Here is a 12,225-nt window from a genome sequence, read left to right on the forward strand (position 1 = left end):
TTTTTTTACACATTCGGCAGCAGGGGGCAGGAGCCGGGAGCCGCTCATTAATATTCATTTATTCACTGCACACTGGTCCCGATCATTACATATGCACGATCGGGACCAGTGAGTGTAGCGGCTCCCTAACACAGCCCCCTGCCAGCTCTGGTGGGCTCTCCTTGTGTCCCCCACAGCCCTCCATCACCCCCTTAGTGTCCGGCGCAGGCAGGGAGGCTTCCATCTCCCTGCCTGCAGCCGTCTCCCAGCTCCCCGGCGGCATTCGCCGGGGGGGGGGGTTAAAATTCGCCGCCAAGGGCAGAGAGCCCCCGACGCGTTGAATAGGGCGAATGGGCGGCTACACAGGATTCGCTGCCGCCCGCGAAAATCCCCATTGAATACCTACTATTGACTAAATCTACACTATTATTGTTATTTAATAAATATTCTGTCTAAACAATGTGGTCACAGAGTGTGTTGCACCCCAAATTGTGGAACGGTGATTGCCATGGATTAGTGCTTTTTAAATATTTTTTTATATATAGATAGATATAAGCCCATCACTTTGTATAATCCTTTGAAATTCCTAAAAGGCAAAAAAAAAAAAAAATTATGAATAGAGTTGAGAAAAACGATGTAAAATGTATATTGAATAGAACACTTTATTTATTTATTAACAGTTTCTTATATAGCGCACACAGATTCCGCAGCACTTTACAGAGCATAGTTATAATCAAAAACACATAACAAATTACAGTACAAGACAGTTTCGGACAAGTACATGGTTAATATGGATAGGTGCACCAGGGGACAGGACACTGAAGCAATTATCAGGGTGGCAAAGGTTTATATATTCTTTGAAAGGCACATAAGGAGAGAGGGCCCTGCTCGTGAGAGCTTACATTCTAAAGGGGAGGGTTAGACAGAATGGGGTGACACAGAAGGCGAAGAAGTGAGCATAAACAGGTTAGGTTGAGAGATTGTCAGGTTTTATGCAGGAGGGTGGGAAGAGGTCAGCTTAGTCTTTAATATTTTAAGTCTAAAAAAGTGCTGGGTCATCCAAGAGTAGACAGCAGAGAAACAGTTGGAGATATGAGTGAGGATAGAGGGAGAGAGATCAGGAAAGGATCGGTAGATTTTAGTATTATCAGCATAGAGGTGGTAGTGGAAGTTAAGTGAGCAAATAAGCTCACCCAGAGAGGACATATAGAGATAGAGAAGAAGAGGGCCAAGAATAAAATGTTGGGGGACACCTATTATCAATGGAAGAGCAGGAGAGCTAAAGTCATTAGAGGTACAGCTGTGCATTTTTAAAACAGACAGTGCATATGCAAGCAGAAAGAGTAATATTCAAAGTTTTAGCAGTTAAGAGTTACACTTGTGTTGATTGTAGTTTCCTTCAGTTTCTGTCCAGTTTAAGTCCAGGCGACAGTGTGCGGTTGTATATTCCTACTTAGAATCTTCCTACTTTGAATTCTGACAAAATTTCTAAAGCCAGATTTCTATAGCCAGCCAAGGCTTAGTCAGCCTCCAATACTCTAATAAGTAGATCTGTAAAAGCTGTTTCTAACTTCAGTAATTAAGACCGCACCCAATGCCCCTCTCCCACTAGAGAAAGTGAGCAATAAAACTGAGATAAGCAAATGGTGAGATGTTACAGACCATGTCCAAGTCACTAGTCAATTTTAAGTCACTATCTAATTTTAAAAATAAATTTGTACATTTACCTAAGACAAAGCAGTATACTAATCACAGTGATGCTAGTTCAAATATGACTGTTGCATGAATGGAATTTTACCTAGGACAAAGCAGTATACTAATCACAGTGATGCTAGTTCAAATATGACTGTTGCATGAATGGAATTTTACCTAGGACAAAGCAGTATACTAATCACAGTGATGCTAGTTCAAATATGACTGTTGCATGAATGGAATTTTACCTAGGACAAAGCAGTATACTAATCACAGTGATGCTAGTTCAAATATGACTGTTGCATGAATGGAATTTTACCTAGGACAAAGCAGTATACTAATCACAGTGATGCTAGTTCAAATATGACTGTTGCATGAATGGAATTTTACCTAGGACAAAGCAGTATACTAATCACAGTGATGCTAGTTCAAATATGACTGTTGCATGAATGGAATTTTACCTAGGACAAAGCAGTATACTAATCACAGTGATGCTAGTTCAAATATGACTGTTGCATGAATGGAATTTTACCTAGGACAAAGCAGTATACTAATCACAGTGATGCTAGTTCAAATATGACTGTTGCATGAATGGAATTTTACCTAGGACAAAGCAGTATACTAATCACAGTGATGCTAGTTCAAATATGACTGTTGCATGAATGGAATTGTACCTAGGACAAAGCAGTATACTAATCACAGTGATGCTAGTTCAAATATGACTGTTGCATGAATGGAATTTTACCTAGGACAAAGCAGTATACTAATCACAGTGATGCTAGTTCAAATATGACTGTTGCATGAATGGAATTTTACCTAGGACAAAGCAGTATACTAATCACAGTGATGCTAGTTCAAATATGACTGTTGCATGAATGGAATTTTACCTAGGACAAAGCAGTATACTAATCACAGTGATGCTAGTTCAAATATGACTGTTGCATGAATGGAATTTTACCTAGGACAAAGCAGTATACTAATCACAGTGATGCTAGTTCAAATATGACTGTTGCATGAATGGAATTTTACCTAGGACAAAGCAGTATACTTTGAAGCAAACCTAGTGTTCTAGTGTCCTAGAGACAATACATTTGTTGATACATTTTGTAGTCTTGTGGTCAGCCACTCCCCTTTCAGCATCAATGACATAGCACAGAGCATACTTGCTATAGGAGACAATTTCAGGGTACTGTCCTATCCTCCCAACAAAGTTGGCTAATTTGGTTCCCACTTCAAGACTTAAGTTGGTGGCTACAAGGTTGGATGATGCAATTCACATAATTGTAGTGCCTCATTGCTGTAAAATAAAGCAAATCTTGGTTCTGAACGGCACGGATATGGCCCCAATTACATGTGGCTATGTTTTCCTCTGTAAAATTCCAGGTACTGCAGGTCTTATACAGCATACCCTCCAACATGACCTATTCCATCAGGTACAAAATGCTCTGTTTCTGAACTTCCCTCTTAAAGTATAATTGCCATCACCTGTGTTGGCACACATTTCTTATAAATTAACTAGATCAACACAGGTGATGGCAATCATACATTAAGAGGGAAGTCCGGGAGCAGAGCATTTTGTACCTAATGGAATGGGTCATGTTGGAGGGTATGATACAGCAAGTGAGGCCACAATTATGAGGATCAGAGCCACTCCTTGTCCATTAAATAGGGTTGCCCGGGACTTGTGTACTAGCACGGCGCCCATCCCATCGCAGACCATAAGGCATACGATGGTATGCGATGCGATGGCAGGCGATGTGATACAATTTTAAATTGTATACCATCGCATTGTATGCCAGTGTATGGCATTGTATCGCATATACAATGGTATGCGATTTAAAATTGTATAAGCACCCTAATGGGTTTTTCAATGTTAAAAATGCCCCCTATAAGATAATGAAACGTGATGGGTGCTTAGTATGTTAAAAGCACCCCCACTAGCAACGCCAACCCGAAGCGTGGCGAGCGCAGTGGTACGCGTCCTCCGACCTTTTCATACCCCCACTATCCACGTCGGTGTGGAGTTGATTTTATATAGTGTGGCGAGCGCAGCGAGCCACCAAGCCCGAAGCATGGCGAGCGGACACAGAACACATGTAAAGTAATACGCGTCCGCTCGCCACACTTCGGGCTCGTGGCTTGCTGCGCTCGCCACACTATATAAAATCAGATGCCGATATATTATTACATCTGCTAATGTGTGTACACTGCCCACTGACCAACCCATACAGATGTAGCCACACTTATCTTTGCTGTAGTTTGGCCATACACATGCCATGGCATAAATATAGCGCAGATTGGCATGATAAGGCATACTAAGGTGTAAGAGGATCTAAACATACAATACAATGAATATGGCATTACAGAGACAAAGAGAGACACCTTGCAGGTAATACACTCAGGATGAGATCAGTAGCACTGGCAAATGGCCTTACTTACCCAGCATAGATAGTAGGAGAAGTGGAATCTGAATGGCTGGGTAATTAGCCAGAGTGAGGCATCGACAGAATTGGCTGTAAACAGGACATGTGACAGGAAAGACATGGCTGCTCCCATGTCTAGGAAAGGCAGGAAGCCTTGTTTGTTTGGCACATGGTGTGAGGCCTACTGTAATGGCGGCGATGTGGAAGCCGCAGGAGACTGAAGCTGGACTTCAGGAAGGACAGGCAGAGAGCGGAGTGCAGCCGCACGGACAGCGGCACCGGTAGACTGCTGATGTTGCACATTGCGTGCAGAGCGTGCAATGAGAACTGATTTTCTTCTAGTTCTCCACTGGACTTGGTAATTGCCCTCTACTTGCAGTTTTAGGATCCCTGTGTTGTTGTTTTTACATGCTTATTTAAGAACTATTTTTAAGAAAAGTTCTCCACTGCTTTTGGTAATTGTTCCATTTCTATGGGAATTATTTTATGCTATAGTAAGAATATTAAATTGTGTTACGCTATGATTGATATTTTTTTCTTATCTTTTATGTAATCATATGGATAGCCACTTGAGCTTGGATTAATACCCCATATGCAGATGTGGACAAAATAAGGGACATATTCTCTTATAATTTGTTTGTGTTGGTGTAGAGGCGCTGAAGTGCGAGGGTTTATTATCATTTTACCAGAGCGGACACAGCGCCGATAGAAGTGTCTGGAGCACAGCGCAAGTCTTCTAAGGAATCTGGATGGTAAGTATGCATGCTGTAATACCCGGATCGTGATACACCCTAGACCTCCATTTATTTTATGGTGATCTCTACCCTTGATGGGAGTGACATCTTTAATGAGAGATGGGATGTTGCCCATAACAACCAATCAGATTCTATCTACAGTTTTATCTTCTAAAAAGTGCTAAAAAAATAAGAAGTAGACTGATTGGTTGCTATGGGCAGCATCTCTTCAACAGAACTCCCATCTAAGTAAATTTACCCCTTAATAATACTCTGGCCCCTTCATCTGTAATGTCTAATGAATTGTACATTTTGTATCAAACTGATGATCAATATTTAATCAAAAATGATATTACAGATGGAGCCGGCCTCTTCATTGCCATCGCCAGCCACCAGCCCCCGCGAGCCGTCGGAAGGGGGTGCGTGCGAACGAGATGCTCACATGCCCTGTTCCGATGGAGCTCCCTGCCGCCGCCATCGCCGGTCCCCACCCCCGCCCCAGACCCCCCCTAACCCTGCCCATCTCCCTGAAGCGGAGACGGGCAGGTTCACTCCGCCCAACCGCCGAGTGACTGGAACTCGCATGCGTGCGAGACTCACGCGTGTCCTAGTCTGGTGGAGTCCCTCTCCGCCAGCGCACCCCAGCGGGGAGGTTTAGGCGAGCACTGAGAGTGAAGGAGAGGGGCTCCATCTGTATATACAAAACTATGTGAGCTTTGCATTAAATATTATTGCTATTTTTTATTTTGGTAAATTTAGCCCCTCATCATTCATTTCTCCCTTCTCTAATGCTGGACTCCAGTGCCTACTGCTCACAATAAAGCCCAATGTCATTATTGGGTGCCGGACGGCTCCCCGACAGTTGGGATTCCCAGAGTCATTCCTCAGACGTCGGAATCCCGACTGCTCTCTCGTGGGGGTCCACGACCCCCATAGAGGGAGAATCAAATAGGTGGCGAGTGCAGCACACCACCGTGCCCGCAGCGTGGCGAGCGCAGCGAGCCTGCAAGGGGCTTCATTGTGCTCCCCACACTGTGCAGTAAGGATTCCGACGTCTGACTAATGACTGTCGGAATCCCAACTGTTGGGGAAATATACCAAACCCATCATTATTGATGTAGATTTTAACTTCTTGTTATGTTATTTTCTCCACTCACCATACAGAAATATAAATCCCATTTATTGATTTTCATATTCATCTGTTTCAAGTGTAATAGATTCCAAAATCTCCCCAGTTATAACATGTGTTTCTTTTAAACTAGCGTTCACCTCCGACATTTCCTGGCATTTAGATCTTGATTCTTTTTTAACTAAATCATCAACGATCCAGAGCACAGTCACTGGGATCCATCCCAGCACCCCTACTGCTATCAGCTCTGAAATTCCCCACACTTCCAGACTATACCAATAACAGCTGTTTTCACAGAAGCAGATGTTGCACCATCTTGTTGCTGGTACAAAACACTGGCACAACTTTAGTTGTATGCATGCTCTGGATCTCAAATACCCATGGCTGTATCTCAGTGCCAACAGTGGACCCTTTACTCCACTAAAGAGCTTATTACTTGGCAAACATGTGGAACAAGGTTCTATCAAGTAGCAAACTCTGCTGTTGCTATTACCAATAATTGTCCAGTTAATTTGAAACTAAAATGTACTGAAATTCGAGAGGTATATTACTGTGACACAAAACACAGTAATGATGGTGCCTCACCAGAGGTCACAGCTCCTAGTGTCCAGCTTGTATGCACTGGAAGGAAACAGTGTGTGAGTGCACTGTCCTCTAACCAGTGGCATCACTTGGGGGGTACAGGCCAAACACAGGTGTCCCCTGCTGAGGGATGACAACATAGTGGTGACTCCTGCTCAGTAAAAGGAGCCAAATACTGCACTGTAGTAATAATAAGTGCAGAATCCTGTCCGGTGTAGGAGCCGGCACTGCAACCAAAGGCACTCTCCGAGGGAAGCCTCCATCTCCTGGACCCCCGCAATGACTTGCTAAAAGGCCATGCACTGAGCCTGCAAGACTAAGCCTCAACTCACAAGGCCATGTCCCCAGCCCATGAGGCTATACCCTTTTCACAGAGACAATGCCACATTGGGGATCTACCGTGGGGATCGAAAGTTTGGGCACCCCAGGCAAAACTTAATTTTAATGTGCAAAAACAAGCCAAGGAAAGATGGAAAACCTCCAAAAGGCATCAAATTACAGATTAGACATTCTTACAACATGTCAAAAAAAGTTTGAATTTATTTCCATCATTTTCATGGGTCTTCAAACTGTGGCCCTCCAGATGTTGTGGAACTATATGTCACAGCATGCCCTGACAGTTTTGGCATGCTCTTAATAGGAAAAAATGTGGCAATGCATGCTGGGACATGTAGTTTCACAACATCTGGAGGGCCACAGTTTGAAGACCCATGATTTTACACTTTCAAAATAACATAAACCAAAAAATGGTGTCTGCAAACATTTGGGCACCCTGCAGATGGGGATGGCACTAAGATATACGTTGTGTGGAGAATGCTTAGTCTGTGATTGCTTTCTATGGCACTTACAAATTTTGTACATTTTCAGGAGCTATGACCATATTTGGACTTAAGTCAAACTTAAATTCAGGCCCTATATATATATTTTTGTCATTTACCTATACCACAGAGTTTCATACAGACAACTTTTCAACTTTATTTTAAGTTGAAATCTTGAATGTAAAATAGTTTTCTCAGGTCTGGGCTGGAATCTGGATAACAGGGGCTGGGCTGGAACCTGGATAACAGGTGCTGGGCTGGATCTTGGATAGCAGGTGCTGGCCTGGTCCTGGATAACAGGTGCTGGGCTGGAACCAGTACAAGTAGCAGTTAGCCTTCGGAAGGCGTCCTGTAAATCTGACTACCAACAGTCAAGAGCCTAGTAATGTGGCTGAAGTATAACAAAATTGGAATTTGAGGAAACCACTCTGAATTTGAATGAGGACCTGGTGGAACTGGAGGAATCTTTGGACCGATGAATGGGATCGAATAAGGTCCAGAGACTCTTGATTTGCATGGAACCAAAGCAAACTGGATCCAGCTGGAGCCAGAACAGGTAGAATCTGTTCGCATGGTCCATCTTGGACCTGGACCATGCTGACTATCAACATGGCAGCTCTCTCAATATATGAGTCCAGATAGGAGTTCATATTTGTATCTGTGGCTCGATACATTCAGACTAGGATCTTGGCCCTGGATACCTCTCTTGGGGCTGGAACTCTGGAGGCTTATCTGGAGACCCTTCTCTTAGCTTGAGCAGTTATAACACACAAGCCAGAGGCTGCAAGAACAGATGGCTTTTAGGGGCTATGGGAACATCGGATGCCTCTCTGGACAAATTAACAAATGTCCTACCAGTGACTATGATATCTGACCTCTTCCTGGTGATGAGAGACTTGAACAACCTCTTCCCAAACTTGAGATAAGAACTTCTAGTAACAGCATCACAATCATAAAATTTAGTCTCTTTTTGGGCAACCTTCTTGACACCCCTGCCAGAATTAGCAGAGATGGGTTATGCAGATGGCACATAAGATGACTTAAAGGCACAGATGCTGTGATGCTGAGACATATCTCCATTTATTTTCTTGGGAAGGGAACAGTCTCTGGTAAGGTAACCTGAACCACCACAGTAGAAGCCGATGTGAAACTATCTGTGACGCAGTGGTTCCACTTCCCTGGACTGCAGGGTGCCGTGGAACATATTCTTACTCTGCCCAAGAAATGAAAGATTGGTTCTTAAAGGAATCTGAAACAATAATTTATTTGATCACAATATTTTGAGTAAAAGTTTTCACTGAGCTGAAAGTACTTCCAATAAATTCAGAAATCGTCAGGGTAATATTGGACAGAAGGCTCTGCAACTAAAATATTCAAACAATCAAGATTAAGTAACTTGAGGAGTCCAAGAGTAATTATGAGAGAAGGTTGCACTCCCAGGAGAAATGGTTTTTAACATATTTGCTCAGTTTTTATCTGCAGATGAGACTTGGTTGTACTGACAACTGGTGGTGACAAAGCTGGAATTGCTAGTGTTGTACTAGAGGCCAGAACTACAGTAGCCAAAGTAGAATAAACTAATAAAAGAGTTTGGTTACCATCCACAAATGAAAAGTTCCTGTCAATCAAATACAGATTTTTTTTTTTTGCTGCTTGTCGCCGTGTATGCGTACTGCGATCCGTATTCATGCGTGCGCAGTCATTCAATAATTGATGCAAATTCACACAACATTAATCATCTCTGAATAAACCCCATAGACAGTAACCAGGCTGGAGCCGGTAATGCACTCAAACCAGACTGCACTGGCTATAGACAGGAACCAGGCTGGAACTGTTACTGCATTCGAACTGGGCAGTAATTGGGCTGAAACTGGTATAGTACTTGCTTTGGGCCATACTGGCTATTAACAGGAACTGGGCTGGAACCTGTATTGCACTCATGCTGGGCTAGGCTGGCTAAAGACAGGAACTGTGCTGCAACCAATATTGCACTTCTCTGGTCAGGGCTGGAACCAGATAAGCTTCTCAGGTCTGGGCTGAATCTGTATATATGCTTCTCTGGTCATGGCTGGAACCATATATACTTCTCTGGTCTGGGCTGGAACAGGATATACTTCTATGCTCTGTGCTGGAATCTGATAACAGGTGCTTGTCTGACACCTGGATAATAGATGCTGGTCTGAAACCTAGAAAACAGGTGCTGTGCTAGAGCCTGGATAATAGCTACTGGGCTGCAACCTAATTAAGAGTTGCTGGACTGAAACATGGATAACAGGCGCTGGGCTGAACCTAAATAACAGGTGCTGGATTACAACCAGTATGAGGAGCAGTTAGCCTTTCAATGGAGTACTGGAAATCTTACTACCCACAGTCAGAAGCCTTGTTACGTGGCTGAAGTGCCACGAAGCTTAGGCAACCAGGAAATACAGCTGGAACCTATTTATATATTGTGGAATGCAATCAGCTGAGCTAATGAAAAATGTCGGTACTTGTTTTCTAGCACGGTGCCAGCGATAAAAATTGTATCCATCGGGTCCTAAAAAATCGCGTAGATCGCATCGCATGCAACCAAATCGCATGCAATGCGATCTATGCGATTTTTACATTGGAACCAATGTAAAATTGTCCCTGAGACCCGATTTTACATTGGCCCCAATGTTAAATGCCCCCCAAACCCCAATTTTCATTGTATCCCCACCCTGATGGGTCAAATGCCCCCCCATTGTTAACGCCACCCCGCGATTAACGCCAACCCGAAGCGTGGCGAGCGGTGGCGGTACGCGTCCTCCGACCTTTTCATACCCCCACTATCCACATCGGCGTGGAGTTGATTTTATATAGTGTGGCGAGCACAGCGAACCACCGAGCTCAAAGCGTGGCGAGTGCACACGCATTACTTCACAGGTATTACGCTTCCCCTCGCGGGGCTCACTGCGCTCGCCACGTTTCGGGCTCGGTGGCTCGCTGCGCTCGCCACACTATAAAAATTCAACTCCACTCCGACGTGGATAGTGGGGGTATGAAAAGGTCGGAGGACGCGTACCGCTGCCCCTCGCGGGCTCGCTGCACTCGCCATGCTTCGGGTTGGCGTTCATCGTGGGGTGGCGTTAACGATGGGGGGGCATTTTACACACAAATTACCCATCAGGGTGGGTATACACTCAAAAATCGGGTCCATTGGGCCATTTAACATTGTTCCCTATGTAAAATCGGGTCCATCGCATCGGTCGCATTGTATGCCATTATAATGGCATACAATGGACCTGATTTTACATAGGAATTTAACATTGAATACAATGCATTTAATGTTAAATCGCATCGGTCGCGTCTGTCGCATCGCATACCTTAAGTTAAGGCATACGATGGACGCAATATTTTAATTGTCGGGGAAAAGGCTAAAAATAGCCCTAAAATCACGTCGGTCGTGTCCATCGCATACCTTAACTTAAGGTATGCGATGACCCACGACGGGCGCCGTGCTAGGAAACAAGTACCAAAATTTCCATTGGTGGACCAGCAGTCAGCTGGCAAAGTACTACATTGTGGTGCACAGTGACCAGAGTCAGCAGAAAGTCTGCTGGCCTCCTGCATGGCTGATGTCACCACTACATCAGTATACTGCCAAAATTATGCTGCCTGGGACTCTCACCAGTACAGTGCAGCGCAGCAGCACAGTGATTACCCGCAGCATGCTGCAGACAAATCCTGATGTAAAACTTACTATACATTGATAAATAGGACTGAATGTAAGGATCACGCTTGTTCAGATACAGTGCTGTGCAAAAGTTCTAGGCTGGTGTGGAAAAAGTGCTGCAAAGTGAGAATGCTTCAGAAATACAAGTGTTAATTTATTTGTATCAGTTAACAAAATGCAAAGTGAGTGAACAAGAGAAATCTAAATCAAATCAGTCCACAGCAGCTCCAGTGTGACCTACTGGGGACTATTTTCACCCGCTCCCCACCATCCTGCTGACAATGCATCTGATGCACTATATATTGTCCCTACCTGGGCTGACTAGGCACAGGGATTAATGCTTTGCCCAGAGGAACTACCGGTAGTATAAATATAATAGTTTGGGCCTGGTGCTGGTTCCAGGGCCGCCGAGAGGTATGTCAGGCCCTGGTAAAATTTTGGGGGAGTGGCCTAATTGTGGGAGGCGTGGTCACCTCCTGCAATTAGGCAACGCCCCCAAAATATTTAGGAGTGTTATTGTCGCCCCCCCCCCTCTCAGCAGCAGCACACACCTACAGCATGTGCTGTGCTGACAGCAGGCTCAGCAAGAGCTCTCATGCTGTCAGTGAGACACTCATGCTGAGCCTGCTGTCAGCACAGCACATACAGTCTGTGTGCTGCTGATGCCTGGGAGGGGGGAAGGGGGGGGGGGGGAGTCGGACCAGGGCCTCTGATGGGCCCCTCCAGCAAGCCTGGGCCCAGGTATTTCGTTTATTTCTTTCGAAAGTTGATATTTTATATTATTAACATATAAGGTTTATCTTGTAACCATTTTACCTGTCGGAACAAATCTTTGAAAAAAAGAAAACAATTGCAACATTTCTTGCATCTTCCCCTTTATATATTTACAATATTGTGGTGCCTTATAGAATTTACTTTTTGTATGAAATGTATAACATGGAATACACCATTGTGCGGTTCCCAGGATAAGATCACAGGCATCGTACATGTGAAGTTAATCTTGCTACAGTAGGTTATATTTTTCAGCTAATATAATGTTACAGCAACAGAATTGTGTTCATTGACAAGTAAGAACAAAGCTTCATTCTGTCTGCCAGTAATAGGTTTTCAAATATTTATTATACGCAAATCAAAAATACCAGATTTGTGGTTTGAATGCTTGTGAATAGAAATG

Source organism: Crinia signifera, chromosome 2 (assembly GCF_055691185.1).
Source record: "Crinia signifera chromosome 2, ASM5569118v1, whole genome shotgun sequence".
NCBI lineage: Eukaryota > Metazoa > Chordata > Amphibia > Anura > Myobatrachidae > Crinia > Crinia signifera.